A 26,000-nucleotide genomic window follows, 5' to 3' on the forward strand; every position below is an offset into this window, starting at 1 on the left:
GTCCGGCTAGCTCAGTCGGTAGAGCATGAGACTCTTAATCTCAGGGTCGTGGGTTCGAGCCCCACGCTGGGCGGAACGGAACTTTGTTCTGCTCCAGATGTAAATTAGCGTTTTTCTGATTAACGTGATGTAATGGAAATAGCAACTTTAAACTTTGCCTACGTCTCTGTCAGGCGCAAGGAATCTGTATTTGAAGGTGAAGGTGATTTTGTAGACATGTGTGAAAGACATGTTCTGAAATGCAAGTGTTGTTGTTTGGAGAGCACATCGGTTACGTGTCAGATGTGTAGCCAAGCAGTAATGGGTCGCCATAGCTGCAAATATTAGTCGGTAATATGAAGTCTTGTCAGCTGAAGTCTGATGATCCAGACGACCGTAAGGATGAAGTACGCAAAAGTACCGCTAGGCCGCGCCTCTTTAGCTCAGTGGTAGAGCACTGATCTAGTGAACCAAGGGTCGTGAGTTCCATCCTCAAAGGAGGAAGTCGAATTTTGGAAATCAGTTGCGCGTCGTGGCCGTATAGCTAACAGTATCTGTGATGACGAACAATTAGCGACATGCCTTTTATTAAGAATTACTCTCAGATGTGATTGAGGCGAATGGCGCAGATAAAGCCTTTGCCAAAGCGGTACAGCATAAGGTGGGACGAGGCAGTCTGAATTACATTTTATAGATGTATTTCTCACATATGTCAGAGCCTCTCGCGGTCGTCGTCGTCGTCGTCGTCGTCGTCGTCGTCGCCGTCGTTGTCGTCGCCGCCGCCGCCGCTTCTGCAGAAGTAGCAAATGGCCATTATAGCAAATGCGTCGAGGGACGCCCTGCCTTCGATTCCGAATGCACAAAGTGTGTGGTCTTGTTTCCCAGTCTATATTTGGTCGGTCACGTAAGAGGTTGAATGTAACGAATGGGTGGGAAAGAGCAAGGGGCAGCGTCTGTGTAGAACGAAAACACAAATCATGAGGGTGTGAGCGTTTCGAGATGAGTCATATACAAGTTGCACTTGGTCGTCAGTGTCCGTGTGGCCTAATGGATCAGTTCCGCTTGAGACGCGACAGCGTTCGGACGTGCCTTCACTTCCGTGCCGTCGTAGCGCCGCAAGCCGTGTTTACATCGTTTCTTGTGACTGTGATTGTGTTTTTTTCTCGTGTTATTTTCCGTTTTTGTGTACTCTTATTCTTTTTTTTCTCTTACTAGCGGTTTCGGCCGCTTATCGTTACAGTTATGGCTAAATCGGTTCCCCGTAAGAATACATTATGTTTTGAGTTTGACAAGGCATCGCGTCGTGTGCAACCAAGCTCTCTGGAAATTCATGATTTAATTGACGATGTAATTGGGATAAGTTCTGACCAGGTTCACACAGCGTACTATGATATGGCGGATTACTGTTTCTTTGTCAAGTTTCTCACTCCGTTACAACTGGAGAAGATATTGCAGAAAACTGGAGGAAAGGCGGAATTCCATCATCGCGACCAATCGGTGAGTACCGTGTTAATCACCAATGCCGATGTAGAATATAAACAGGTTCGAGTATTCAATTTGCCACCAGAAGTTGAGCATTACCTATTGAAAGATGTTCTTGCCAAATACGGTGATATTCGGCAAATCAGAATGGAAAAATGGTCTAGCCAACACAAATTGCAATGCTACAGTAGGGTTCGTTCTGTTGATATGAGCATTAAAGTTAATATTCCCTCGAATATCGTGGTCTGTGGCTATAAGGCACATGTCGTTTATAGTGGGCAAGTAGAAACTTGTTATATTTGTAACGAGAGCGGGCATCTACGCAGTGATTGTCCTCGGCGTATTTTCGTCCTTAAAAACACCTTACAAAAACGCCAGAGGTTGACACTAGCTGATATTATGACCCAACGTCAGAATTTGGAGGAGACACCTTTGCCACCCGGTACATCAGAGGCCGTTGAACCTGATCTTAGCAACGAGTCCTTCCCGCCATTAGCGCAGAAGAGCGAGAAGCTTCCACTTGCTGTCAGCACAACGTTATCAGTCGGTAACAAACGACGCCGTACCTGTGACGATAGTGGAACTGATGAAGAGTTGTCGGTCAACGACCCGATCTCGGTCCCGGACGCAATCACTCCCTCCCAAGAAAACGTTGCCGTGGACAGCATAGATGAGGGCTCCGACGCCGCTGCTTCCACTGCGGCGTCGGTAAACAACAGTGCCGGCCAGTGTTTACAGCTGACTGTTGTGACGCCGCCGGCCGGCCCGCCACAACACGACTTGGACGCACAACAAGAGGACGACCGTCCGATGTCGGCTCTACAGACACACGACGAAGCAGTTGGTCTGGAGCCTGTTGTCAACACCAACCTGCCCCTTCATGAACTCAACCAACCTGGGACGCCGGACGGCTGTTTACCAACAGACAGTGTGGATACAAACAAACACACATTGCCTTCCGCCGCCGCGTCTTCGCACGAGTTAGCTCCAGTGGAGGAAGCCGGCACTCCGGCTACCGATTTCAGTCATGATCCGCCCACCCCGCCTTCTGCCATGGAACTCCCGGCTAGTGGACGACGGAAAACTAAACCCAAACCAAATGTCTCCGCGGCCCGAAGGAAGACTCCGATTAGAGGTGCCGCGGAATCAGGACGCGAACCTGGCACTGTCACTTCGCAGTCTGACAGTGCGATGGACTGGGCCGCTAATGCAATGCAGCTTTCTCCCTCCTCCGATGGGCACGACCCAGGCATATAAATTTCTTTCTCTTAATATTAACAAGTTCACGACAGCTTTGAAGACAGGGTGGTAGCGACAGTTTATCAACGGGTCTGCAGCCGATGTTGTACTTCTACAGGAAGTGTCTATATTAAGTCTCACCGTTCCTGCTTTTCATGAGATAGCAAATGTAACGAAAGACACGGGCACAGGTGCAGCCATTTAGTGAAAAAGCGGCGGACTTCAGGCTGACTTTTCTTCCCCTCAAATACATTGTGCACATTGGGCGAAGTGTACATCTCGAATTTTGTGTACCCCCTCCACTTTGCCATCCCTACATGACAATTAACCTTCTCAGATGATTCAAGCTTATAAAATATTAACTATTAACGTTAACAGGATAACGTCAGATTTGATAAAAGTAGTGTTAAAACAATTTATCTATGAATCAGAGGCCGATGTTGTGTTGTTGCAAGAAGTGTTATTCACTGATTCCACCGTACCCGGTTTTCAAATATTTTATAATGTCCTACCGGACGTAAACACAGGAACCGCAATTTTAACTCGTGAAGGTTTACCGGTGATGTTGTTGGACAAACTGGTTACAGGAAGAGGCCTTAGTTGTAAAATATTTGATGTCACCGTTGTCAATGTTTATGCACCGTCCGGTAACACCAACAAAGCGGCGAGAGCTAATTTTTTCAAGGATGACTTTATCTACTTGCTGAGGAAAAATCCTGCGTCTGTAATAATTGGTGGTGACTTCAATTGTGTAGTTAACAGGAAAGATCAGGTGCCGCACTTTAATTACAGCAAGGAGCTGCATGACTTAATTAGAAACATGAAGTACAAAGATGCATGGGAAATCAAATTCCCTACGCTAGTCAAGTTCACGCATTTCACTTCGACATCATGCAGTCGGATCGATAGGCAGTATGTGTCGGAGAATCTAATTCATAACGTGTTGCATGTGGAAGTAATCCCGACATACTGCTCGGATCACTGTGGGTTTTCTATGACTATCAATTTAGCAAGACAACCTACTAAATTTTACCGCAGTCAGTGGATGCTCAACATTGCCCATCTCAAAGATGACGAACTGGAAGACTGGATCAAAGCCACATGGACGGCATGTTTGAAATCAGTGCATAAATACGGATCTAAAATCGAATGGTGGGTCAAGTTTGCCAAACCTAAACTTCGGCAATCCTTAAAATTATACAGTTTTCAAAAAAACTAGAGATACCAAAAAGACAATCGAATTTTATTATACGGTATTGCGAGAACTACATGACAAATATAATGTAGCTGCTACTCACCTAGAGCAAATTCGAAAAATAAAAGCGAAGCTTCTAAGCATCACACGCCGGCAGTTGGAGGGATTAAAACTTAAATCAAAGGCGAAGTCTCTACTACAATAAGAAACTACTTCAATGTTTCACCTGATCAAACACCAACTTCATAGGCGACGCAGTTTTATTGAACACCTCAAACTCGAAGACGGGACTGTAATTACCGACCAACATGACATGGTGCGCGCCATACATCAGCATTTCTCTCACCTCTACTCTAAAGACCAGACTGCCGAGACTGCAACGTCCTGAAACTTTACACTTATTAACGGAACGGATCACTACAGATGAAAATAACTGTCTGCTTGCTGCCTTTGCAGAGGACGAAATATTACATCTCGTAAAGACGTCACCTTCCAACAAATCGGCGGGTCCAGATGGATTACCAAAAGAATTTTATTACAAGTTTTGGCATATTATTGGGTCAACATTCACGGATATAATAAACGAAACCATAAAAGGAGGAGAATTACCAACTGAACTTAAGGAAGGAAAACTAGTCTTGATTCCGAAAAGTAAAGGACAAAAGAACATTGATCAGTTTCGCCCCTTAATGTTGATGAACTATGATTACAAGACCATTGCACGAGCACTTAAGGAGAGACTCACACCACTTCTCAGAACAGTAATAAAAGGCCATCAAGCCTGTTTCCCGGGCCGGACGATCATGTCGGTCATCTCCGAATACAGAGACCTCATTTCTATCGTGGCAGTCACTGACATCAGGTGTGCAATATACTTCGTCGATTTCTGCAAGGCATTTGACCATGTCAGCCACCGATACGTGGACCTCATATTTAAACATCTGGCTTTTGACGATCGAGCAGTTAGAGTAATCCATCAGATGATGACCGGAATAACTGCCAAGGCTTACGTCAACGGACAGCCGACGAAAACTATTTATATAGAGAGGGGAGTTCCACAAGGGAGCCCGTTATCAGTGCTTTTGTATGTTCTTGTACTTGAACCTTTGCTACGGCAACTCAGCGACAAATTAAGTGGTGTCACAATCTCCGGAGTCACGTTTACAGCAAAAGCATATGCCGATGACGTGGGCGTCGTCCTTCGAAACGGAGGAGAAATTACAATTCTGGAAGAGACGATACGTCAATATAGTCGCGCCTCTGGTGCAAAAGTGAACACCCATAAGAGTAAAATCTTAAACCTAAGAGGGTTTGACAGGGTACGCAGCCAATGGGCGTCACTAGTTGATTCCCACAAAACACTAGGCATTACTATGAACAATTGTCCAATGAAGATGGCTGCAGTAAATTGGCGGGACACGGCGAACAAAATACAGGGTGCGTTAAGGGAACTTCGTTGGCGATCCGCGAATTTATTGCAAAATGTTCAATTAAATAACACCTACGTGTTTTCTAAAGCCTGTTTTGTAGCACAAATATTCCCAGCACCGACGTTACAGGTGAAAAAGGTAATGCGTCTTGCAAATAGCTACCTGTGGAAAGGCAACATATTTACAGTTAGACTGGACAGTGTGACCAAAGCAAGACTGATGGGCGGGTTAGGGCTAACTAATTTGGTTACAAAGGCAACTGCACTTTACATCAAAAGAACCCTGTTTCTGATTAATAAGGACAGAAATAACATCACCTCCCGACTATTCACAATTGTCCAGCCAGGTTCCCTGCAACCCCCGGTGAATGTGGGCAAACTAAACAACACACTAAGGCATATCAAGAAATTTTATATTGAGGTCGGCTACTTAAAGCCACGTATTATGTACAAGTCAAGTATAACTACAAAGGAGATTCTAAATACATCGCACCAATCGGACACACAAAATGCCATAGAAATCAAATATCCGAACGTCATATGGCGTACTGTATGGAAAAAACTTAGTCTCAAAATCCATTCAACAAACGTGGCTTCCACTTGGTACAAGGTAGTCAGCGACACTGTACCAACCAATGCAAAACTTTATCAGATAGGACTGTGTGCTACAAATCACTGCACTAAGTGTGGATTCGTGGACACACTTCACCACAGATTCACGTGCAGAGGACAATTTCACAATTGGACATGGATAAGACAGAAGATTGCACTCCTCACCAGAAGTGATGGCCGCCATTATACACCACAAATGCTATTACAGCCTGAAGTGACATTTTTTACAGAAAGCAAAAATAACGCTGTCATGTGGCTCATGGGTCACTACACACATTACGCAATAAGAAGGAATGGATCAGACAATGCACTTGATTTCATCGTCTATATGGAATCCGCTTATTGGGAATCAAAAAAATACAGTGACCATAAAAAACACTACGGCAACATGTTGAATATAGTCTTCTAGAGGACAGGCATAGGATAAAAACGAACAACACGATAGAAACTATAAGGAAGTAACAAGCAAACAGTGGACTGAGTGAACTATTTTATTAATCTCTGAGAAGTGACTACGGCTTCTACACGGTATTATGTACGAAAAAAAAACACAACAGAAAAATGTACAAACAAATTACAACATTCAAGAACCAAAAAGAGCAAATAATAAAATAAGACAAAAAACTAAAAAAACATAAAATAAAATAAGGGCAAAACCACAACGTTCTAAGTAAAAACTTTGTTCCATGATATAAATAAACTCAGAGGAGACAGACAAAAAGTATGTGTCCTCCCATGTCATGATAGGGAAGGGGTTCTGTGTCGTGACGCACTTGCAGTGCCCCGAAGAGGCCCCACTGCTGTTGCTGCGCGTCCGGGATCCTCCCTTCATTGCAATCTACTTATTGAAAAGAGAAGTAAAAAAAAGGGGTTAAGGAAAAAAAAGTGGTTGAAGACAAAAAAAAAGTTTGGATGAACGTTAAACAAAAATAAAAAAAAAGTGGTTAAGAAAAAAAAATGGATAAGGCGTCGGTATTCGGATCTGAAGATTACAGGTTCGAATGCTGTCACGCTCGTGTTTTATCAGTACTGAAAAAGAAACATACCGTTTTAATGTAGCAATTGAGCAGTACGGAACCGTCTGAATGTTGCTGTTGACCATTTTCTGCTTGGAGATGATCTTGAACTTGAAACACACACAACAAGGCCGGTGTTAACTAGCGAAATGGTCGCAGAGTGCCGTCACCGCGAGTTTTCACTGGCACTTGCACATCTAAAACAACGTCGGAAAGTAACTCGTTCGCCTTTTGAGTCACATCAAGTATGAGTGATAATTTTGATGCCACAAGCTCCGCAGGTTGTCATGCAATTCCTTTACCTCTCAGAAATGATTATGAAATAAAAGTGAAGTACGTAACGAGTGTGACGTTAGGAAAACATTAGGCAGCATGGAGAGATTCTATATGGGTCACCCAACCCAAACGATTACTGTGTGACGTGCTACCAGGCAGGTATTCACCGAAGCAGCCTGGCTAGCTCAGTCGGTAGAGCATGAGACTCTTAATCTCAGGGTCGTGGGTTCGAGCCCCACGCTGGGCGGAACGGAATTTTGTTTCGCTGCAGATATAAATTACCGTTTTTCTCATTAACGTGATGTAATGGAAATAGCAACTTTAAACTTTGCCTACGTCTCTGTCAGTCGCAAGGAAACTGTATTTGAAGGTGAAGGTGATTTTGTAGACATGTGTGAAAGACATGTTCTGAAATGCAAGTGTTGTTGTTTGGAGAGGACATCGGTTACGTGTCAGATGTGTGGCCAAGCAGTAATGGGTCGCCATAGCTGCAAATATTAGTCGGTAATATGAAGTGTTGTCAGCTGAAGTCTGATGATCCAGACGACCGTAAGGACGAAGTACGCAAAAGTACCGCTAGGCCGCGCTTCTTTAGCTCAGTGGTAGAGCACTTGTCTAGTAAACCAAGGGTCGTGAGCTCCGCCCTCAAAGGAGAAAGTCGAATTTTGGAAATCAGTTGCGCGTCGTGGCCGTATAGCAAACAGTATCTGTGATGACGAACAATAAGCATCGTGCCTTTTATTAAGAATTACTCTCAGATGTGATTAAGGCGAATGGCGCAGATAAAGCCTTTGCCAAAGTGGTACATCATGAGGTGGGACGAGGCACTCTGAATTACATTTTATAGATGTATTTCTCACATATGTCAGAGCCTCTCGCTATCGTCGTCGTCGTCGTCGTCGTCGTCGTCGTCGTCGGCGGCGGCGGCGCTTCTGCAGAAGTAGCAAATGGCCATCGTAGCAAATGCGGCGAGGGACGCCCTGCCTTCGATTCCGTATGCACAAAGTGTGTGGTCTTGATTCCCAGTCTATATTTGGTCGGTCACGTAAGAGGTTGAATGTAACGAATGGGTGGGAAAGAGCAAGGGGCAGCGGCTGTGTAGAACGAAAACACAAATCATCAGGGGTGTGAGCGTTTCGAGATAAGTCATATACAAGTTGCACTTGGTCGTCAGTGACCGTGTGACCTAATGGGTAAGGCGTCGGACTTCGGATCTGAAGGTTACAGGTTCGAATGCTTTCACGCTCGTGTTTTATCAGTTCTTAAAAAGAAACATACCGTTTTAATGTAGCAATTGAGCAGTTCGAAACCGTCTGAATGTTGCTGTTGACCATTTTCCTCTTGGAGATGCTCTTGAGCTTGAAACACACAAAACAAAACCGGTGATAACTAGCGAAATGGTCGGCAGAGAGCCGTCACCGCGAGTTTTCACTGGCACTTGCACATCTAAAACAACGTCGGAAAGTAACTCGTTCGCCTTTTGAGTCACATCAAGTATGAGTGTTAATTTTGACGCCACTAGCTCTGCAGGTTGTGATGCAATTCCTTTACCTCTCAAAAATGGTTATGAAATAAAAGTGAAGTACGTGACGAGTGTGACGTTAGGAAAACATTAGGCAGCATGGAGAGATTCTGTATTGGACCACCCAACATAAACGAGTACTGTGTGACGTGCTACCCGGCAAGTATTCACCGAAGCAGCCCGGCTAGATCAGTCGGTAGAGCATGAGAATCTTAATCTCAGGGTCGTGGGTTCGGGCCCCACGCTGGGCGGAACGGAATTTTGTTCCGCTGCAGATGTAAATTACCGTTTTTCTGATTAACGTGATGTAATGGAAATAGCAACTTTAAACTTTGCCTACGTCTCTGTCAGTCGCAAGGAAACTGTATTTGAAGGTGAAGGTGATTTTGTAGACATGTGTGAAAGACATGTTCTGAAATGCAAGTGTTGTTGTTTGGAGAGGACATCGGTTACGTGTCAGATGTGTGGCCAAGCAGTAATGAGTCGCCATAGCTGCAAATATTAGTCGGTAATATGAAGTGTTGTCAGCTGAAGTCTGATGATCCAGACGACCGTAAGGACGAAGTACGCAAAAGTACCGCTAGGCCGCGCCTCTTTAGCTCAGTCACATTCAGCCAGCGGCTGCTCTGGAGGTCGGACGTGCCGTGCTGTGTGCTGTGCTGCGTTAGCTCCGCGTGGTAAGTCTCTGCTCTTGCTGCAATGCCTCGCTGTCTATAGTATTTGTGTAGACATGAAAAAGAATTAAGATATGTCGCAACCGCAACGAAAAGATACTTTGAAATTCACGTTTGATCGCAACTTTGTCCGACCGAGGTCATTTGATGTTGAACAGTGGTTAGAGGAAGATGTTAAACTAGGACTTGATGATATTATCGGCATACATTTCTCGATTATGAACAGTGTGGTTTTCGTGAAACTTGCCAGTCCAGAATTGTGTGAAAGGATAGTTCGATCTTGTGGTGGCATTCTGAAATTTAAACATGCTGACGGAAATGTTGGGGAGGTTACCGTTGCCCATGCTGGTCTAGGTATTCGGACCGTGCGAGTCTTTGAACTTCCCTTTGAAATTACAAGTGACCAGATAAATGCAGTTATTGCTCCATACGGGAAAATTTTGAGTAATATTGCCGAACGGTGGTCTGCTGCACACAAATTCCCTGTTTTGAATGGTGTGCGCCAATTAAAAGTCGAATTGCAGAAGCACATTCCGTCGTTTATAAACGTCTGCGGATATAGAGCGGTTGTGATGTATGATGAGCAACCGAAAACGTGTGCTGTCTGCAATTTACCAGGCCACGTTCGTGCAGAATGTGTTCAAAGGCGAGTGGCGCAACTGCCTGCCGGCGATGCCGTCAGGCCCCTGCTATGTCAACGCTGCCCGTGACATATGTCGCCGTAGCGCGCGGTTTTGCAAGTGCCACTGCGCCCCCCGAAGTTACTACGAATACCGACCCACAAGCGACCGACCAACCGACCGACTCAGATGTAGCATCTGTAGACACTCAACCCTCCTGCGAAGACTTATCTGCTCCTGCCCTTGTCGCCGTGGAATCGCCCAATGAGGCAATGGATACGGACGCGACCTCAGTCGCTTCGGGTAGTGCTTCTCTGCATCCTGGAGCTTCTTTAGGAGGTATCAAAAGCGTATCAGGTGCACAGAAAACGGACTCGCAACCAGCCGTTTCTAGTGGTGCTCTTCCGAATCCTGCAGCTGCCTTAGGCACTGACCACATACCGTCAAGTGCAATGAAATCAGACCTGGCGTCAGTCACTTCGAGTAGTGCTACTTTGCAACCTGAGGCTTCTTCAGGTACCGTCCAAAGTCCACCACGAGACGTATCTCCCAAGAAATCTAAAAAACGGAGGATCGCGCGTCAAGGTGCAGAGCAGACTGCACCACAACTGCGTGAACAGGCGAAGCAAATAGGGGCAAAATACGTCAATCTGTATCTGAGAACTTGCAGTGCAATCAGCAGTCATCTAACGAAGACCCTGTGTCCTTGGATAGTACCTCAGTTTCTGCCAGTTTGCCCTCCGCTGACGTAGCAATTACCCGAACCGAAGATAAAAATCACCAGCAAACACCTGAATATAGTGCACCACTTAATGACGAACCGATGACAGGGCTGTCGAATCCGTGGGCAGACGATGTCGACGACACTACAAAGGAGGACGCAATTGTGGACACCACAGGAACCGTTACAGTCACCACGATGGCCACACCACGAGATGACGTCGTCTTGAATGTCATCGCCGCGACGGATACTGTCCCAGACACGGAGAAGCCGACTGATCCCTTCCCAAGTCATGAATATTTCTAGTCTGAACGGTTTTACTGACTTGTGTCCACATGTCTCTTGGGTCAGATTTCTTAATGTTTTTTCGAAATGATATGTTGCCAGAGTTTTTCCTAATTACACTCCCGTCTTGGCTAACGTAGTTCCGTTGCATGCCTATAAGATCGCTACGCTGAACATCAATAAAATTTGTAGCAGATTTAATTTACAAAATTTAAAAGATTTCCTGTATGCAGCTGATGTGGACATTTTGTTTTTACAAGAAGTAACAAACATCAAACTTGACTTCATACAGGGGTATAATGCTATAGTCAATCCTGGAATTGGATGTGATTTGGGTACCGCATTTCTTTTCAAAGAGGGCGTCGTCATTACAGACGTAAAAAACTGCCTAACGGCAGAGGCATTGCCGGCACGCTTTATAACACCAGGATTATTAATGTCTATGCCCCATCTGGTTCTACCAATCGGTGCCAACGAGCACAGTTTTTTAAGGAGGGAATTGTTCCTTTGTTTGGTGTACACTGCACCCATACCATCCTTGGAGGCGACTTTAACAGTGTCATACATGCCAAAGACCAAACTCCGAACTACAACAAATCGCCGGACCTGGAACGTATCGTCACCGAGCTCCGTTTAACTGATTCGTGGGAGCAAAAGAACGGCGCGGCACCCGGCTTCACCCACCTCACTAATCATTCAGCGAGCCGTTTGGATCGAATATATGTCTCGCCCAATCTGAAACACTGCATCCTGCAGTCTGAAGTTTGGCCAACCGTTTTTTCGGACCACGCTGCATATATATGCACATTAAATTTGGAACGACAAGGAACCTGTCGATATAAAGGGCCATGGAAACTTAATGTTTCACACTTAAAAGATCCTGCCTGTCGAGAAGCCTTTCTCACCACTTGGAGAGCCTGCGAGACCAAACTCATCTCTTACCACTCGACTTTGGATTGGTGGCTCAAATGCGCCAAACCTCAGATCCGGAGATGTTTCATCAACTACTCCCGGGAGAAGAGATTTTGGCGGAAAAGAAGGATAGAATTTTACTTTCATTGTCTCCGAGAACTCTACCTGCAAGGTGCTACAGCTATTGGGAACCATGGGAGAATTAAAAAAATCCAGGCAAAAATACTGTCATTAAGGCGACAACAACTTGAAGGCTACCAAATAAGGTCAAGAGCAGAGACTGTGGCGCAAAAATAAGCCACTTCGGTATATCATGTGATTCGTGAAACAAAACGAGGATTCCACAAAATACTGACGGAGCTTAAAACTGATAATGGAACCACCTTGACAATGCACAACGACATAAAAGCAGAAATACTAACCCATTTCGACAACTTGTTTTCACATAAAGAGGTAGACGAAAAAGCACAGGACGATTTACTGACCCACCTGCAGGGACGCGTTGGTAACGCGTACGCGGAAGCTCTAATAGCGGAGGCGACCGAAGACGATGTACACTATGCTGTCTATCAAAGTGCAAACAGTAAATCCCCTGGAGCTGACGGCATACCAGCAGAATTTTATCAAGTCTTCTGGGAACATATAAAACATAGAATTACATGCATCTGTAATGAACTTCTGAACCTCAATAAGGAGATACCGAAAGATTTTCGCGAAGGTATGATAGTGTTAATCGCAAAAAAATCGCCTGGCAAGAAAATTGGAAATTTGAGACCAATCACTCTGCTGAACAGTGACTATAAAATTTTTTCGCGGCTCTTAGCCCACAGACTTAAAAATGTAATGGCCAGCGTCACCGGCCCATATCAGTCTAGCGTGGGCAAGGGTAGGAAAATTCAGCAGACGCTGTCCGACTACCGCGACATAATTTCAATAGCAGAAGTATGTCGACTAAAATGTGCCATCGTGTCGTTAGATTTCGATAAAGCCTTCGACAGGATCAGCCACTCCTACCTCCTGAAAACGATAGGCGCAATGGGTTTTCCGCCGAGATTCGTTGACCTCATACGACGTTTGGTAACGAATAACTCCTCCAGAATCATCATAAATGGACAGCCTAGCCGGCCAGTCGAGATCGCATGTTCCGTCAGGCAAGGTTGTCCGTTGTCCATGGCACTTTTTGCCATGGCCATCGAACCTTTGCTCGCTACCTTGACTCAGCGGTTACAAGGATTGCAAATACGAGGAAACAAAATAATATGTAAAGCTTATGCGGACGATGTTGGGTTTCTCGTTATGAATGTAGCGGAAGTCGAGACGGCAATGCACATAATAGAAAAATACGAACGAGCGTCAGCCGCGAGGTTAAACAAAACCAAGTCCGGCATATTCAATATCGGACGTGGCATTGGCATGCGCACACACGGTCAGTTACGTGAGCTAACAGCCTTGAAGTGTCTCGGCATTGATTTCCGAAAAAATATACGTCAAACTATTGCGGCCAACTATAGACAAGTACTAACTACCATACGAGCTAGTGTACGGACACATAGTATTCGACAATTAAATGAAATTCAGAGAGTGTCTTTAGCGAACGTCTCTATTACTTCCAAAGTCAATTATGTCGCCCAGATACTGCCAATACCCGCCGGCATCGCCAAACAAATTATGTCAGCAATAGGCTATTTTGTGAGCCGTGGCCACATATTTAAAATCCAGTATGACACTCTGACGCTCGCCACTAATAATGGCGGCTTAAACTTAACGAATGTTACTAAAAAGTCGCAGGCTCTGTACATCTCCAATACGTTTCAACAATGGAGACAATCCGGCAGCTGTATCGCCGCGCACTTGCTATCTGAAATAGCTCCAGATGACCTCTCTCCACCCATTAATGTGCAGCACATACCGAGCGGACTTTACCTTTTACGATGGTTTTTAATAGAATATAGCTACCTACATTCAAGAATTCCGGAAAAAGACATGACAAACGTAAAAGAAATGTATGGCAAATTGATGGGAGAAAAGAAGAACAACAAAATAGAACAAAACTATCCATGTTCTAACTGGAAAGTGATATGGGCAAATATTCATAACCGTAACTTAGCTACTCATCTGAAAGCAACATGGTACTTTGTTGTAAATAGGAAAGTTGCAACAAACTCGAAACTTCATACGATCCACTTAGCGGATTCGCCTTTGTGTGCAACGTGTAGTTTAACTGATAACGAAGAATCGTTTCGTGTGTGACAAGGTTAAAGATATCTGGCTGAATGTCCGACGAAAGCTGGCACTCATCCTTCGAACGTCACCTAACGCTATAACGCCTGCGGACTTTTTGACACCGGATGATGTACCCTTTCCTAACACGAAACGCAACGCAGTCAATTGGCTGAAAGCGGCAACGGTACATTACCTCTTCACGAAGGAAGAGAAAAGCCAAGAGGATTTTTGGATCTATCTGCTAACTGAGCATCACATGTTACTGAAGACTAGTAAATATAAAGAAACATACGCAAATTTTTTAATCAAGACCTTGATGTAAAAGAATTAACAAGAAATATCTGCGGACACAGAAGACAAACGTAAGAGAGTGTTCACCACTACTAACATACTTTACAATCGTGGAAAAAAATAAAATAAAATAAAATAAAATAAATTATTTTCGTTTTTACCGGAATTGCCGTTCTTTGAGTTCAACGTTTATTAATTTATTTTTCAAGAAGCCATTATAAATAGTTGCTTCTCACCGAATATGGTTTGTTTTTTAAGCATTTTCAGAGAGAAGAGGCAGTTTCAGAATGCCCTCTGACGTTTCTTTGTCAAGGAAGCCTATTTGCTTTAAGTGTGACAACAAAAAACAGCGATGAAGAAGGAAACAAACTGAACATAACTTACGTTTCTACCTACTGAAGACTTCATTCTTTTTTCACATTATCAATAAGCCCAAAGAAGGGGTACATTAGTTTCTCCACGATAAAGGGATTAACTTTGTCTCATCAGTTTATGGTTATGTACATGGCGTGAGAAGCCGGCGCCGATGAAGGCGAATTATGGAGAGCGCAAGGATAGGCTAAAAGGGGTGATGGGAGGCCCAAAAAAAAAAAGTCGGTAGAGCATGAGACTCTTAATCTCAGGCTTGTGGGTTCGAGACCCACGCTGGGCGGAACGGAATTTTGTTCCGCTGCAGATGTAAATTACTGTTTTTCTGATTAACGTGATGTAATGGAAATAGCAACTTTAAACTTTGTCTACGTCTCTATCAGTCGCAAGGAAACTGTATTTGAAGGTGAAGGTGAATTTGTAGACATGTGTGAAATACATGTTCTGAAATGCAAGGGTTGTTGTTTGGAGAGCACATCGTTTACGTGTCAGATGTGTAGCCAAGCAGTAATGGGTCGCCATAGGTGCAAATATTAGTCGGTAATATGAAGTGTTGTCAGCTGAAGTCTGATGGTCCAGACGACCGTAAGGACGAAGTACGCAAAAGTACCGCTAGGCCGCGCCTCCTTAGCTCAGTGGTAGAGCACTGGACTAGTAAACCAAGGTTCGTGAGTTCCATTCTCAAAGGAGGAAGTCGAATTTTGGAAATCAGTTGCGCGTCGTGGCCGTATAGCAAACAGTATCTGTGATGACGAACAATTAGCGACATGCCTTTTATTAAGAATTACTCTCAGATGTGTTAATTTTGACGCCACTAGCTCTGCAGGTTGTCATGCAATTCCTTTACCTCTCAGAAATGATTATGAAATAAAAGTGTAGAACGTGACGTGTGTGACGTTAGGAAAACATTAGGCAGCATGGAGAGATTCTGTATGGGACCACCCAACCCAAACGAGTACTGTGTGACGTGCTACCCGGCAAGTATTCACCGAAGCAGCATGCCTAGCTCAGTCGGTAGAGCATGAGACTCTTAATCTCAGAGTCGTGGGTTCGAGACCTACGGTGGGCGGAACGGAATTTTGTTCCGCTGCAGATGTAAATTACCGTTTCTCTGATTAACGTGATGTAATGGAAATAGCAACTTTAAACTTTGCCTATGTCTCTGTCAGTCGCAAGGAAACTGTATTTGAAGGTGAAGGTGATTTTGTAGACATGTGTGAAAGACATGTTCTGAAAAGCAAGTGTTGTTGTTTGGAGAGCACATCGGTTACGTGTCAGATGTGTTACCGAGCAGTAATGGGTCGCCATAAATGCAAATATTAGCCGGTAATATGAAGTGTTGTCAGCTGAAGTCTGATGATCCAGACGACCGTAAGGACGAAGTACGCAAAAGTACCGCTAGGCCGCGCCTCTTTAGCTCAGGGTCGTGAATTCCATCCTCAAAGGAGGAAGTCGAATTTTGGAAATCAGTTGCGCGTGGTGGCGGTATAGCAAACAGTATCTGTGATGACCAACAATTAGCGACATGCCTTTTATTAAGAATTACCCTCAGATGTGATTAAGGCGAATGGCGCAGATAAAGCCTTTGCCAAAGTGGTACAGCATAAGGTGGGACGAGGCAGTCTGAATTACATTTTATAGATGTATTTCTCACATATGTCAGAGCCTCTCGCGGTCGTCGCCGCCGACGCCGCTTCTGCAGAAGTAGCAAATGGCCATCATAGTAAATGCGGCGAGGGACGCCCAGCCTTCCATTCCGTATGCACAAAGTGTGTGGTCTTGTTTCCCAGTCTATATTTGGTCGGTCACGTAAGAGGTTGAATGTAAAGAATGGGTGGGAATGAGTAAGGGGCAGCGGCTGTGTAGAACGAAAACACAAATCATCAGGGGTGTGAGTGTTTCGAGATGAGTCATATACAATTTGGCGGTCAGTGACCGTGTGGCCTAATGGTCAGTTCCGCTTCAGACGCCGTGCAGTGTGGACGTTCCTACTCTTCCGCTCCGCCGTAGCGTTACGTATAGTGGGATATCGTTTGTTTACGTGTAGAGTTGTACCTTCTGTAAGTTTTTCTCCGTCGTTGTTTCGTTCCTTGTGTTACTTTCTGTGTGTATTTCAGTGTTTTTTGTGTAGCGGTTTAGACCGCGTAGTTTTTGAAAACTTCGTCTCAGGTTATTCCTCGTCAGGCTACAGTTAGTTTTGCTTTCGACAAGTCCACCCGCCATGTGCAACCTAGTTCCCTTGAGATTCATGATTGGTTAGTAGATACCTTTGGCATTAATTCGGATCAGGTGCACACTGCATATTTTGATACTGAACTCTATGTTTTCTTTGTTAAATTTATTAACCCCCTTCAGGTTGATAAAATTATTTCCAAATTTGGTCATCAGGTTCTCTTTCGGCATCGGGATGATTCTGTCAGTACCGTACTGCTTTCAAATGCTTCCATTACGTACACCAGTGTTCGTGTTTACAACCTTCCGCCGGAGGTGGATAATGTGTATCTTAAGGAGGGTTTACTCAGGTATGGTGATGTTAAGAGTATTCGCCTTGAACGCTGGTCCAGCCAACATCGCCTGCAGTGTTACAGTGGCATTCGTTCCGTCGAAATGCACGTGAAGCAGAATATTCCCTCGCACCTGCAGATCGGTGGATATCGTGTCCATGTAACATATAGTGGTCAGGTTGGCACCTGTTTTTTGTGTAATGAGAGTGGCCACGTGCGTACCAACTGTCCGCGGAGGGTTTTTGTGTTAAAAAATTCTCTCCAACAGCGTCGCAAGTTAACGGTCGCTGACCTCGTTGCAGGTGGTTCTGCTCTTGGTGTCGAACAGTCCAGTGGTAGTAGCGCCCAGCCGCAGGTTGTGCACGCCCCTCACACAGAATTTCCTCTTTTACGTGCCAAATCTGATGTTGTTCCGTCGGTTCCTCAGGTGGGTGTGCCGCTTTTGAATAATAAACGGCGTCGCGCACAAGATGGAAATAGTACGGATGAGGATGTCCCCGAGATGCCCCAATCCGAGGGACCGACATCCTCCGAGCCACAGAGTAGTGTAGATGCTTCCTGTTCCCCAGAAGTAGCTGTAACGGTAGCGGCTGCTGACGCCCCTCCGGGTCCGACACGGCTTCTCTCGAGTCGGCTCGTCGGTCGGGCCTGTTGGCGCCGCCTTCCGAACCGACTTCGTTGTCACAACAATTTGAGTCGCAACAACTTCCTGCTTCGCTGCCCCACACCTCTGCCAGCGGAGCTGCTCCGCTTCCTTCCAACTTAGCAGTTTCTGAGCTTCCTGCTCACGTTTCGCCTCCGTGTAGTCCATGTTTGCCGGAAGCTAATACTGGTGTAGACCAGCCCGTTTCGTCGGATGTTTCCCCCGCGACCCCGGACCCTGACTGTGGACCGGCGCGGGTGTTGTCAGATACAGAACTTGACCCTCCTACGTCATCGGCGGCTGCCGCTTCCTTGCCCGTCAGCCGACGCAAATTGCGCGTTCAGCCGAACGTCAATGCGGTTCGTAAAAAACCGAAACGTAAGGGATCCGCGGAAGGGGGTAGCAGTCCCCCTCCCTCGGATGCCTCTGTCTCCCCTGCTATGGACTGTGATGTTGATGCGTCGGTGTAGGTGATTTCTTCTCTCGATTTTCTCTCCATGGTTCAAGCATACACCTTTCTTACCTTAAATGTTAACCGTATTGAGTCCGACGTTCGCATTGCCTCTTTGCGGCAGTTTCTTTACGACTCCTGTGCGGACGTAGTATTTTTGCAGGAAGTATTGTTTTCTGATCTCTCTCTACCTGGATTTCAAACTGTTTTTAATGTCGCACCGGAAAATTCAACAGGAACTGCCCTTTTCTTTCGAGAAGGTATTCCTATTACTGACATTGAATTCCTTGACTCTGGCCGTGGGACTGGTAGTCGTCTTTTTGATCTCTGCATAGTTGTTTTGTATGCCCCCTCTGGTTCGGGTCGCACTGTGGCTCGATCGCGCTTTTATAAGGAAGAGCTTATTTATCTTTTGCGCAAGAGTCCTCGGAGTATCCTGCTCGGAGGCGATTTTAATTGTGTTTTACGCCCTGAAGACCAGTCCCCCAGTTTTAATTATTGCCGAGGTTTACATGACTTGGTTCGTACGATGCACCTGCGTGATGTTTGGGAACACAAATATCCAACCCTGGTGAAATTTACGTATTTTACCGCGTCCTCATGCAGTAGACTCGACAGATTCTACTTCTCTGATTTTTTATGTGATAACATTCTTTCTGTCGATGTTATTCCTACTAGTTTTTGTGACCATTGTGCTTTTACTGCCACTGTAAATCTTAGTCACCAACCAGCAAAACTTTATCGTTCCCAGTGGATGTTAAATGTTTCCCACCTTGCCGACAGTGCCATTGATCAAGTTGCAAGTGCCGTGTGGGAGCGATGTCTTCGCTCTGTCCCGCGTTACCACTACTTGCTCGTTTGGTGGACTGCGTTTGCCAAGCCCAAGATTCGTCAGACTTTGATATTTTACTGTGCCGCAAGGGCGCGTGATTTTAAGAACACGTATGAATTTTACTACTCTGTCCTGCGTGAACTGTATGACGCGGCGGGTCCTTCTCCTCTGCGGATCCATGATGTTCGTCGTATTAAAGCCAAGCTCTTGACCCTCAAACGACGACAGTTGGATGGTCTGCGAGTAAAGCCGAAACCTCACTCTCTTGTTGAAGGTGAACTGACTTCTTTGTACCACCTGCTGCGGCATCAGACTCGACGTCGTCGCTCCTTCATCTCTTCTCTTATGGTGGATGATGGACGACAGCTTATTGCACAGGAGGATATGACTCGTGCTCTTCATCAGTATTACGCTAGTCTCTATTCTGCCGATGATTCTGGTGCGTCACTTTCTGATGATGTCCTTGAGGATCTTCCTGCGACGATCACGCCTGACGCGAACGGCGACTTTCTCCGGGAGTTGCAGGTAGATGATGTTTTTGACTTTATTGCTCACTCTCCGTCCGGTAAATCGCTGGGTCCAGACGGCCTGCCTAAAGAATTTTATCTCCGTTTTTGGCCCCTTTTGGGTGGCATTTTTACACAGCTTTTTAATGAGATTGTCAGGGGGATGGATGTGCCTGCCGATTTTAAAGTAGGGAAAATTGTTTTAATTCCGAAGTCCACTGGTCGTTTATCTACTGCCAATCTTCGTCCGCTCACATTGCTGAACTATGATTACAAGACAGCTGCTAGAGCACTCAATAGTCGATTGTCTTCACTGCTTCGGGGTGTGATTGATGCACATCAATGTTGTTTTCCTGGTAGATCTATTCTGACCCCAGTAGCCGAATATCGGGATGTTGTCTCGGTTGCGGCGGTTACAATCGTTCATTGTGCCTTTGCTTTCCTCGATTTTTATAAGGCTTTTGATCACGTCAGTCATGTGTTTTTAGATCATGTTTTAGATACAATAGGTTTTAACGCTTCATCACGTGGTGTTCTTGGTAATTTGTATAGGGGAATAACTGCTCGGGTGTCAGTCAATGGGCAGCTGACGCCGCCCTTTGCTATCCGCCGAGGGGTACCTCAGGGTAGTCCGCTCTCTATGTCGCTATTCATATTGTCCCTGGAACCGCTGCTTCGGACTCTTGCTTTCAAGCTTCAGGGTATGACCCTCTCTGGTGGGAAGCTCACTGTTAAGGCGTACGCGGACGATGTCGTTGTTCTCCTCTGTCAACGTGATGATATCACATTGTTGAAAGGGGCAGTCGATGCATACTGTTGTGTCTCAGGAGCGCGTCTTAATCAGGGTAAGTGTAAGTTCCTTGATATTCGAGGGTTTCGCCATGCTGATGTTCCTTGGGCCACTTTTGTCGATCGCCATACGTCATTGGGGATTACCATTGATCGGTGTCCTATCAAAATGGCAGCTCTTAATTGGAAATCTGTCACCGAGAAGATACAGGGGGCTCTGATGGTCCATGAGCAGCGCTCTGCTACCATTTTGCAAAAAATCAAAATTTTAGACACATACATGTTATGTAAAGCCTATTATGTTGCTAAGCTGTTCCCCCTTCCCATTATGGTGGCGAAACGGTTGCGCCAATTGTCTAGCAGGTTTATGTGGAAGGGTCATCTATTCAAGTTGCGTTACGAGGTTATGACGAAACCGCGTATCTCCGGAGGCTTGGGCCTCACTGACACTACTCGCAAGGCATCTGCCTTGTACATTCGCCGTACGACTCTAATTGTTACGCAACAAGTGACTTCAATTACATCCAGACTTTTTACTGTTGTGCGTCCGAAGAGCCTTGCTCCACCTGTCGACGTCGGTCGCCTCAATTTTAAGTTGAAACACGTCCGGGAATTTTATATTGCGGTTAGTTACCTCGGTGACGTCTTCTTGCGACGACCGGTGCCAACGACCAAGAGCTGGATTGCCCGTTGGGAGGGGCTGGCTGGTCCCAATCCAATCGAACTGGCGTCTCCATCAGTGTCATGGAAGAACGTCTGGAAGAAAGTCTGCCGATAAACACCATGGTTGTGGCGTCCACGTGGTGTAGGGTAGTTAATGGTTTGGTCCCCACCAACGTACGACTGCACCGTATTGGTCTTTCTGACACGGACAACTGCACTCGGTGTGGTCTCCTGGACACACTTGAGCATCGATTCACCTGCAGTGGGCACCTTGCTAATTGGATTTGGCTCAGGAAACAACTGGCTTTTGTCACTAGGACTGCCGAAACCGCTTATAACATTGACATCATCGTACGGTCCGATTCTTCCTTTTATCCGCGAAAGAAGCTCAATACCGTTATGTGGTTGCTTGGACACTTCGTACATTTTGTTATTATTTGTCATGAAGAGGATGAACACCCAACGTTTCGACAGTACATTCTTACTGCTTACTGGAACCGATTGCGCATGCCAGGACTCCGTGAAGATTTTGTAAATATGCTTAGCCTGACATTTGAAAGGGAGGGTGTTGGCTAAGGTCGCCTTTGTTAGCCGATTTCCTATATACTGTTTCTGGATTTGCCACCTTTCTGTAAACTACTTTTCTAAACCTGGACTGAAGTTTTCGTGGATATTTAGGACGAACAAGAAAAACAAACGTGAGACCAAGAACCGAGACAGTAGGGGAAAGTACGACGCCGTAGTACAGGTGCCATTCGGAAACAGGACGGTGGAGTCATCGTGGCCAGGCCTCGGGTTTCGACCCCTGCCCGATTTGTTTCCGCAGGCCTGAATCTGAGTGTCACCCCTAAATTTTAAACAATGGCATATCAAGTAATACAAAAAAAAAAAGAAAGGAAAAATAAAATGAAACAACATGCAAAACAGGGAAGGCAAAAAAAAAAAAAATGGATAAGGCGTCGGACTTCGGATCTGAGGATTACGGGTTCGAATGCTGTCACGCTCGTGTTTTATCAGTTCTGAAAAAGAAACATACCGTTTTAATGTAGCATTTGAGCAGTACGAAACCGTCTGAATGTTGCTGTTGACCATTTTCTGCTTGGAGATGCTCTTGAGCTTGAAACACACACTACAAGACCGGTGTTAACTAGCGAAATGGTCGGCAGAGTGCCGTCACCCCGAGTTTCCACTGGCACTTGCACATCTAAAACAACGTCGGAAAGTAACTCGTTCGCCTTTTGAGTCACATCAAGTATGAGTGTTAATTTTGACGCCACTAGCTCTGCAGGTTGTCATGCAATTCCTTTACCTCTCAGAAATGATTATGAAATAAAAGTGAAGTACGTGACGAGTGTGACGTTAGGAAAACATTAGGCAGCATGGAGAGATTCTGTATGGGACCACCCAACCCAAACGAGTACTGTGTGACGTGCTACCCGGCAAGTATTCACTGAAGCAGCCGGGCTAGCTCAGTCGGTAGAGCATGAGACTCTTAATCTCAGGGTCGTGGGTTCGAGCCCCACGCTGGGCGGAACGGAATTTTGTTCCGCTGCAGATGTAAATTACCGTTTTTCTGATTAACGTGATGTAATGGAAATAGCAACTTCAAACTTTGCCTACGTCTCTGTCAGTCGCAAAGAAACTGTATTTGAAGGTGAAGGTGATTTTGTAGACATGTGTGAAAGACATGTTCTGAAATGCAAGTGTTGTTGTTTGGAGAGCACATCGGTTATGTGTCAGATGTGTGGCCAAGCAGTAATGGGTCGCCATAGCTGCAAATATTAGTCGGTAATATGGAGTGTTGTCAGCTGAAGTCTGATGATCCAGACGACCGTAAGGACGAAGTACGCAAAAGTACCGCTAGGCCGCGCCTTTTTAGCGCAGTGGTAGAGCACTGGACTAGTAAACCAAGGGTCGTGAGTTCCATCCTCAAAAGAGGAGGCCGTATTTCGGAAATCAATTACGCGTCGTGGCCGTATAGCAAACAGTATCTGTGATGACGAACAATTAGCGACATGCCTTTTACTAAGGATTACTCTCAGATGTGATTAAGGCGAATGGCACAGGTAAAGCCTTTGCCAAAGCGGTACAGCATAAGGTGGGACGAGGCAGTCTGAATTACATTTTATAGATGTATTTCTCACATATGTCAGAGCCTCTCGCGGTCGTCGTCGTCGTCGTCGTCGTCGTCGTCGTCGCCGCCGCTTCTGCAGAAGTAGCAAATGGCCATCGTGGCAAATGCGGCGAGGCACGCCCTGCCTTCGATTCCGTATGCACAAAGTGTGTGGTCTTGTTTCCCAGTCTATCTTTGGTCGGTCACGTAAGAGGTTGAATGTAACGAATAGGTGGGAAAGAGCAAGGGCAGCGGATGTGTAGAACGAAAACACAAATTATCAGGGGGTGTGAGCGTTTCGAGATGAGTCATATACAAGTTGCACTTGGTCGTCAGTGACTGTGTGGCCTAATAGATAAGGCGTCGGGCTTCGGATCTGAATATTACGGGTTCGAATGCTGTCACGCTCGTGTTTTATCAGTTCTGAAAAAGAAACATACCGTTTTAATGTAGCATTTGAGCAGTACGAAACCGTCTGAATGTTGCTGTTGACCATTTTCTGCTTGGAGATGCTCTTGAACTTGAAACACACACTACAAGACCGGTGTTAACTAGCGAAATGGTCGGCAGAGTGCCGTCACCCCGAGTTTCCACTGGCACTTGCACATCTAAAACAACGTCGGAAAGTAACTCGTTCGCCTTTTGAGTCACATCAAGTATGAGTGTTAATTTTGACGCCACTAGCTCTGCAGGTTGTCATGCAATTCCTTTACCTCTCAGAAATGATTATGAAATAAAAGTGAAGTACGTGACGAGTGTGACGTTAGGAAAACATTAGGCAGCATGGAGAGATTCTGTATGGGACCACCCAACCCAAACGAGTACTGTGTGACGTGCTACCCGGCAAGTATTCACTGAAGCAGCCGGGCTAGCTCAGTCGGTAGAGCATGAGACTCTTAATCTCAGGGTCGTGGGTTCGAGCCCCACGCTGGGCGGAACGGAATTTTGTTCCGCTGCAGATGTAAATTACCGTTTTTCTGATTAACGTGATGTAATGGAAATAGCAACTTCAAACTTTGCCTACGTCTCTGTCAGTCGCTAAGAAACTGTATTTGAAGGTGAAGGTGATTTTGTAGACATGTGTGAAAGACATGTTCTGAAATGCAAGTGTTGTTGTTTGGAGAGCACATCGGTTATGTGTCAGATGTGTGGCCAAGCAGTAATGGGTCGCCATAGCTGCAAATATTAGTCGGTAATATGAAGTGTTGTCAGCTGAAGTCTGATGATCCAGACGACCGTAAGGACGAAGTACGCAAAAGCACCGCTAGGCCGCGCCTCTTTAGCGCAGTGGTAGAGCACTGGACTAGTAAACCAAGGGTCGTGAGTTCCATCCTCAAAAGAGGAGGCCGTATTTTGGAAATCAATTACGCGTCGTGGCCGTATAGCAAACAGTATCTGTGATGACGAACAATTAGCGACATGCCTTTTACTAAGGATTACTCTCAGATGTGATTAAGGCGAATGGCGCAGATAAAGCCTTTGCCAAAGCGGTACAGCATAAGGTGGGACGAGGCAGTCTGAATTACATTTTATAGATGTATTTCTCACATATGTCAGAGCCTCTCGCGGTCGTCGTCGTCGTCGTCGTCGTCGTCGTCGCCGCTTCTGCAGAAGTAGCAAATGGCCATCGTGGCAAATGCGGCGAGGCACGCCCTGCCTTCGATTCCGTATGCACAAAGTGTGAGGTCTTGTTTCCCAGTCTATCTTTGGTCGGTCACGTAAGAGGTTGAATGTAATGAATGGGTGGGAAAGAGCAAGGGCTGCGGATGTGTAGAACGAAAACACAAATTATCAGGGGTGTGAGCGTTTCGAGATGAGTCATATACAAGTTGCACTTGGTCGTCAGTGACTGTGTGGCCTAATGGATAAGGCGTCGGGCTTCGGATCTGAAGATTACGGGTTCGAATGCTGTCACGCTCGTGTTTTATCAGTTCTGAAAAAGAAACATACCGTTTTAATGTAGCATTTGAGCAGTACGAAACCGTCTGAATGTTGCTGTTGACCACTTTCTGCTTGGAGATGCTCTTGAGCTTGAAACACACACTACAAGACCGGTGTTAACTAGCGAAATGGTCGGCAGAGTGCCGTCACCCCGAGTTTCCACTGGCACTTGGACATCTAAAACAACGTCGGAAAGTAACTCGTTCGCCTTTTGAGTCACATCAAGTATGAGTGTTAATTTTGACGCCACCAGCTTTGCAGGTTGTCATGCAATTCCTTTACCTCTCAGAAATGATTGTGAAATAAAAGTGAAGTACGTGACGAGTGTGACGGTAGGAAAACATTAGGCAGCATGGAGAGATTCTGTATGGGACCACCCAACCCAAACGAGTACTGTGTGACGTGCTACCCGGCAAGTATTCACTGAAGCAGCCGGGCTAGCTCATTCGGTAGAGCATGAGACTCTTAATCTCAGGGTCGTGGGTTCGAGCCCCACGCTGGGCGGAACGGAATTTTCTTCCGCTGCAGATGTAAATTACCGTTTTTCTGATTAACGTGATGTAATGGAAATAGCAACTTCAAACTTTGCCTACGTCTCTGTCAGTCGCAAAGAAACTGTATTTGAAGGTGAAGGTGATTTTGTAGACATGTGTGAAAGACATGTTCTGAAATGCAAGTGTTGTTGTTTGGAGAGCACATCGGTTATGTGTCAG

At 45.6% G+C, this 26,000-nt stretch overlaps 7 non-coding genes across 7 annotated transcripts; all 7 read left to right on the top strand.

Moving 5' to 3' along the window:
- Positions 1 to 73, top strand: Trnak-cuu (transfer RNA lysine (anticodon CUU)). The gene has a single exon. It is a non-coding gene; the product is annotated as a tRNA-Lys (tRNA).
- Positions 74 to 7,402: 7,329 nt separating this feature from the next.
- On the top strand, positions 7,403 to 7,475 carry Trnak-cuu (transfer RNA lysine (anticodon CUU)). Its single transcript has one exon. It is a non-coding gene; the product is annotated as a tRNA-Lys (tRNA).
- Positions 7,476 to 8,928: 1,453 nt separating this feature from the next.
- Trnak-cuu (transfer RNA lysine (anticodon CUU)) lies at positions 8,929 to 9,001 on the top strand. The gene has a single exon. It is a non-coding gene; the product is annotated as a tRNA-Lys (tRNA).
- Positions 9,002 to 15,841: 6,840 nt separating this feature from the next.
- Positions 15,842 to 15,914, top strand: Trnak-cuu (transfer RNA lysine (anticodon CUU)). Its single transcript has one exon. It is a non-coding gene; the product is annotated as a tRNA-Lys (tRNA).
- A 6,777-nt stretch (positions 15,915 to 22,691) lies between these two features.
- Positions 22,692 to 22,764, top strand: Trnak-cuu (transfer RNA lysine (anticodon CUU)). The gene has a single exon. It is a non-coding gene; the product is annotated as a tRNA-Lys (tRNA).
- A 1,444-nt stretch (positions 22,765 to 24,208) lies between these two features.
- Trnak-cuu (transfer RNA lysine (anticodon CUU)) lies at positions 24,209 to 24,281 on the top strand. The gene has a single exon. It is a non-coding gene; the product is annotated as a tRNA-Lys (tRNA).
- A 1,437-nt stretch (positions 24,282 to 25,718) lies between these two features.
- Positions 25,719 to 25,791, top strand: Trnak-cuu (transfer RNA lysine (anticodon CUU)). The gene has a single exon. It is a non-coding gene; the product is annotated as a tRNA-Lys (tRNA).
- The last annotated feature ends 209 nt before the right edge of the window (positions 25,792 to 26,000 follow it).

This window comes from Schistocerca gregaria, chromosome 8, assembly GCF_023897955.1.
Source record: "Schistocerca gregaria isolate iqSchGreg1 chromosome 8, iqSchGreg1.2, whole genome shotgun sequence".
Classification (NCBI taxonomy): domain Eukaryota; kingdom Metazoa; phylum Arthropoda; class Insecta; order Orthoptera; family Acrididae; genus Schistocerca; species Schistocerca gregaria.